The following is a 6351-nucleotide window of genomic DNA, read 5'->3' on the forward strand; positions in this document are numbered from 1 at the left end:
GGTTTGGAGTGGAACGTCTCAACGTCCATCGGATGGTTCTGCTGTGACATTAAACGTCGCCCCCTCAGGATGAATCCAGATGACTTTGGTGAACCGCTGACTTTCCATCGAGCGAGTATACACTTTGGTTGGTTTATTTCCATCCACTTCAGCTGCACTGGAAGTAGCTAATGTTAGCGTGCCATTACATTACATTACATGTCATTTAGCTGACGCTTTTATCCAAAGCGACTTACAATAAGTGCATTAAACCATGAGTCCAAACTCAGAACAACAAGAATCAAGCAAGTACAATTTCTTCAATAACGTTAAACAACAAAGTGCTATCGGTAAGGGACATTTAAGTGCTACTAGAGTGCTACTACGGCGCTACCTTCCCTATTCAAGGTATAGTCGAAAAAATGTGTTTTAGTTTGCGACGGAAGATGTAGAGACTTTCTGCTGTTCTGATGTCAATGGGGAGCTCGTTCCACCAATGAGGAGCCAGCACAGCAAACAGTGCCAACACACTAAAGTGGTGGTGAACATTATACCTGCGGCGCATCAGCAAGTTAGCGTTGCGATCGCGAGGATGCTGCCGTGTTAGTATTAGCTGCCGGAGTGTCCGCAGACTCGCAGTCCCGTTTTTGCTCCATTTGCCGTAAAAACGGCCACGAGGTGTTCACTGCTCAACGACGACCGAGATGTGATTTGACCCGATTTTCACACGGCGCAACGTGCAATGCACCTGCAAGATTGCTGCCATCTCCACAATGTAATGGGAGTCTTTTCAGGTACTGTAATGTGTGCTGTACCGAGTCCAGTCGGCGCCGGCTAACATGCAGCAGGAGCCCCCCCCGAGGGAGGCTGCAGCCCTCTGAGGAGAGGAGAGAGGAGGGGAGAGGAGAGGAGGAGGTAGAAGAAGCCCCAGGTAGCTTCACAGCAATGCACCATTAGAGAAAGGAAAACACAAAGCCAAGTTCTGCTGCTCGCTTCTTCTCTAGACACCATATCCCTCTCTCTCTCCCACTGACCAGCTAAATATTTTATCAGCTGGCAAAAGAACCTACACGCCTGAAGGCCAGGGGTTCTTTTTTGTTTGTTTCTTGATTTGAAGAAGGTATGTGTGTGTGTGTGTGTGTGTGTGTGTGAGGACGGGGGGAGGTTGTTCACCGACCTCAGCGTCACAGAAGTGCTTTTGATTGGTCACTTTGAAGTAGTTATTCTGTTTCTCTTCTCTCTCCCTCCGTGTGCATCCTATGTGCAGCGCACGCTGCTCAGTTCAGAACAGGATGAACGACCTTGAGCAGGCGCACGGGGCTGTGTTGCCATGGCAACGAAGCCTCGCGCAACCAGTAACAGCTGGATGCAACAGCACTCCCTGAATTTTAGCGGGAGTCGCCACGTTAATAAAACGACTCGCCGCGTCTCCTCCTCCCCTCCCCTCCCCTTCTCTCCTCCTCCACACTATCTATCCCCCCCTCCTTTGTCTCTCTCTTCCTCTCTCACACACACACTTACTTGTGCTAACACAAAAGAACGCCATGGCTGTACAAGGACAATATGTTTGATATTACCACATGACTGAAATAACCTGTTTAGCTTAAGTGCTATGATTCAGACGTATAGAACGTGCAGTCCCGGGCTGCACCTCGCCGCACACCTCGAGAAAGAAAACACAATGAAGGAGACGAAGAAAAGAGAAGAAAAAAAAAGGGAGCGCACCGAGATGGTCACTTGACATTCCTCTCACAGAAGAAGAAAAAGCTGCTCTCGGAAAGAAAAAAAAGCAGCGGAGGACATGAGCTGCACGGAGACAATCTCGGAAAAAAGAAACAGAAACCGAGGAATCGACAGCCGCATCAGCTCATCCCTCCAACTCAGTTCGATACTTAGTTATTCCATCACAGACGTGGGTATAAAAACACTTTTCAGATCCCTAACTTTCCCCTGAAAATCTGTAAATCCATTTTGCAAGACCAAACAAAGACCAACCGGATTTCCAAATGGCAGAATTTACTGGCGCAACACTTAAAATCAATTTCAGACCAAAGTAAAGACATGACCCGTGTTTGCTGTTCGTCTGAAAGGGTCACTTGTTAAAGTGACCTAGTTTCACAACTGGCTCCAGGTCAGTGTTTAACACAAGCCTGAATAAAAGCAGGACAACACAAACATCACTCAATAACATTTCACAATTTATTCCTTTTTTTTGGAGGAATTATTTGATCATCAATTAATTTGAATGTTGCTTTGTGAGAAATGCCCATCATCCAAGTCCGAGATAATATCCTCAAATTGCTCGTTTTGACAGACAAACAGGATCAAACTTAAATATATTACATGAATAATAACATTAAAAAGAGATACGCATTTGAGAGGCTGGAGCCAGAGAAAATATCCTTTTTAAAAGTTGTTGACTCACTTCATGAACATCCATCACTGGAACTGCTTGCCGTTGGAAAACAAGCATGAACACGTGCCTTTAATAACATTATGGTGACCAATGAATTTTCAAACTAGTAGCTGGTTTAAGTAAAAACCCGTGTTGCATGTCTTTCCCCATCTCACTCCCTCAACATAATGGCGGCTGCCAGCAAACCCGAACCGTTTCCGGGCAAACGCGGTGGATCGAGTGCAGCCTGAGATTTTTTCTTTGATTTTCAAATCAGTTTTCATGGCAGTCTTTGGATTTATTCGAAGATATCGTGGAGTAATGTCTAGCCGACCAGAGAAAGGAGTCACTCTCCCTGACTTTTGCCGACCACGCATGCTTTTAGTGAATGTGAGTGCATGTGAGCGTGCCCCACATGGCTAATTGACGACCCCCGCTTTGCACTGCCCTCGTAGGGCGGTTCCAGCTGATTCGCAAACACTGTCGCCGTGTTTGCATTGTTAGAGCTGTTAGCGCCGTTAGCACTGTTAGCGATGAGCTGTCTCCTCTAGTATTTAAGTTTCTCGCCAAAAACTAAATTTTCTAAGATGACATTTGAGGATGCTGATTTTTTTTTGTTATTGTTGTGCAGAGTGTGCGGTTTTAGCCTCAGGCTTTTAGCAATATGTCATGTATGCAGCTCCCAAGTGCATATTAAAGACCCACCACCCGGACTGGAGATGCCCCAGTAAAGTTATTAAAGTAAAATAATAGAAAAGACCCCTCCCCTCCTTCTCCAACAGAATGAAATCAGTGAGAGCTGGTGAAGATTCATTCCTATTTAACCCATCCTGACACATGGTAGAGCCTCCCCCCCCCCTCCAACAGGACAACAGTTCACCTCACTGCACTGCAGATGGGGGAGGCAGGGACCAGCGAGGGGCACAGATACCACGGAGACAGGTAAACTCTTTGTGTCGGGTGCAGTCAGAAAAACTTCCTGATTCCACAAAAGAGCGGAGTCGAGAGAGGCAGAAACCAAATAAAGAAAAGACACAAAAGACAAAAATGCTGGGTAGAATTCCACAGCAAGAGGCGCCACCTGAGCTCCTCCCATTACGAGACACACACACACCCCTCCTCCTCCTCCTCCTCCTCCTCCTCCTCCTCCTCCTCCTCCTCCTCCTCCTCTTCCTCCTCTTCCTTCTACACACACAGCTTCCCAGGCTGGTCCTGCCTTCCTCGCTCAGTCATGTGAGCCCCCAGCGTCCGACCCAGTCACCAGCATCCCCTTGGTAACCCCGGTCCTGTCCCCGCCCCCCCTTCATTCAGCAAACATCATGCCTCACTGTCCACCATCCGCTAAGCGAAGACCCCTCACGGGTCTGAGCAGCTTGCCCACGCCCCTCCTCGGTCTCCACGTGTGCAGAGGGACCCGGGCCAGAGTTGACTGTACGTCTGTCAGGAGAGGGCTGCCATGGAGCACGACCAGGGCGTTTCTCGTCACCACTCCCTGACACACGGACGATTCAGCCGTACAGAGCTGCAGCAGTTAGTCTATTCAACGAAAAGTCACATTTCATTGCCAATAATTCTGAAAATAGATGAATTGTTGAATCCCCTAACAAGCAAGCGGCTGGTTAAAATCACTCACTCAAGAGCTGACAATAGACAAAATAAATAAGCAGGCAGTGAGACAAGAAGCCCGTATCACTGCCACAATATTTTGTAATATTTGTTCATGCAAAACAGAGCCGTAACAAATACATAAAGAATTAGCAACGCTGCGTCTTGTTAGTCAATCAGTTGAGACTCTTGTGAACACATTTTCTGGTGAACACAAGTTAAAAGCGGCGCTTTTGTGGGATTCCTTTTTTGGAGGAATTCACCTTAGCTGACGATTAAATCAGCGCATCGGCCACAATTGTATAAGTCTTAGTTGATTAAGAATGTCTTTGGTCGAAGACAGCGCTCATATTTTTACCATATTCTCGCCTCTGTGGCTTTGATTCATCACCACTTTGGCTTATACTGACTTTTCGATTGTACATTTTTATTATTTTTTTTAGAAGGTTTTATATTTCGGACATGAAGGTGTTTAATAAAGTAATTTATCAATCAAAAACTCACATTTCATAGATTAGAAATTACGACAGAGTAATGCATAAAGCAAATAATCAGTGGTTGTTGCCTAAATCAGCCACAAGGGGAAACTAATCTAAATGTACACCCTCTCACACACACACACACACTCAACCACACATCCCTCACGTGTCCACATGGACGGACACACAAAACCCATCTGCAACGCTCCCATTCAACTGCTGTTTACACACACACACACACACACACACACACACACACTGAAGAGCAGCCTGCTATTATCCAGTGGGAGCAGGTATTGTGAGCAAGGACCCTGGTGTCGTGCTCAAGGACGTGGTGCTTTTTACACGCACGTACACAAACGGCTCACGGCTGTGGTGCCTTCAGGGTTACAGGACAGCGTCAGTGTGTGTGTGCGTGTGCGTGTAGTGTGCACGCGCGCACACACACAGGGCCACGTTGCTGCCCCCTGCAGAAACACAGTGGAGACGCATTAAGGATGAGGCAGATGACAGGAGTGGTGTATGAAGGAGACCTAAGTAGGGGATAACAGGAGCACGGCGACCATTCACGACTTCACCTCACACATTTACAGCCAATGCGCGCTCCATTCAATGTGCCGACTCGTACAATAGAGATGCCTCTCTCTATCTCTTCCTCTCTATATCTTTCTCTCTCTCTCTCTCTCGCTGACTGACAGGCGGTCAAGCATCGTCTGCCTCGTCCCACATGGCACGTTTGTAGTAACAAGCCCAGTAAAAACACACACCGGGAGCCTCGTTAAAATAAAACACGCTGCACGCGACACACGGTTGATCACGTCTGCGCGCGTTTGATCAACAAACCCTTCCGACCAGACCCTTCGCTCATGTTGCGTCAGGATCAGCTGTTGGGCAGCGAGGCGAGAGAAAATACCCAAAATGAGTTAATAACGCGTGCGTTTACGCGTTAGTACGCGAGTGTTCACGCGCGTGTGTGATCCCCCCCCCCCCCCCCCCCCCCCACCACCACCACCACCAACCACACAAACACACACACACACACACACACACACAAAACTTCCAGATGCTCTGGAAACACTTCTGCGATCCCACCAGCTTGTGCGTAAAACTGGCCAGCTTTGCGTGATCAAGTTAAGTTGATCCAAAAAGCACACACACACACACAAATAAAAAGGGTTCTCTCTTTTTGCAGCACAAAAAGGTGACAAGCGAACGCAACGCCTCGCGTGCACTTCACCGCCGCGACGAGCCCGGTTGGTAAATCTTTCGCTGTCATGGACTAAATGACCGTGCACTGTGCCCTCCGCGCCGTAGCGATGCCAATATGGTGTGTGTGTGTGTGTGTGTGTGCACTGGCGCTGGGAACACAAGTCAGTACATTTCCGTCCTCTATCGAAATGCAAAAGGAACGCAAAAGTCGCGTGAAACACCCCACGGCTGTTCCGCAAAAAACACGCTTGCACGAGCTTACCTTTTCGTGGACGTCTCGCTCCGCCGGGATCGATACAAATTCTTCTTTACACCATTAACTCTCCGCCATCTTCCGCACTGTTTGTTTAAATGGGAAACACTCCCGAAACCCAAGAAGCCAGTTCTGTAAGTTGGGGCGTCGCGGGGGCTGCTGGGTAACGGAGTTCGCTCGGGCGGAGCGCCGCGCTTCTGGCCGCTGCGTCACAACCCGGACACGGACTACAGGGTCGACTCCAACCACCGCGGAGGAGGAGGCGGAGGAGGAGCGGGGGGCGGAGAGGGAGAGGTAGAGGTGGCGTTGGAGGTGGCGAAACGGGCACCGTCTTCTGTAGCAGCCTGCAGACGGATGTCAGCGACGATACCAGAGCGGAGATGACACGTTGTGTCTTTCCAGTTAACTGACACGCAAACACGGAATTGTTT

At 48.6% G+C, this 6351-nt stretch overlaps 1 protein-coding gene across 2 annotated transcripts in view; it reads right to left on the minus strand.

Moving 5' to 3' along the window:
- LOC117733379 (nuclear receptor coactivator 3-like) overlaps positions 1 to 6074 on the minus strand; it is a 45829-nt gene extending 39755 nt beyond the window's left edge. For both annotated transcript variants that reach the window (XM_034536989.1, XM_034536988.1), the window contains exon 1: positions 5930 to 6074. The gene's annotated coding sequence lies outside the window, so the exon portion shown is untranslated. The remainder of the gene's footprint in view (positions 1 to 5929) is intronic.
- Positions 6075 to 6351: the final 277 nt, after the last annotated feature.

The sequence above is a fragment of the Cyclopterus lumpus genome, chromosome 7 (genome assembly GCF_009769545.1).
Source record: "Cyclopterus lumpus isolate fCycLum1 chromosome 7, fCycLum1.pri, whole genome shotgun sequence".
NCBI classification, from domain to species: domain Eukaryota; kingdom Metazoa; phylum Chordata; class Actinopteri; order Perciformes; family Cyclopteridae; genus Cyclopterus; species Cyclopterus lumpus.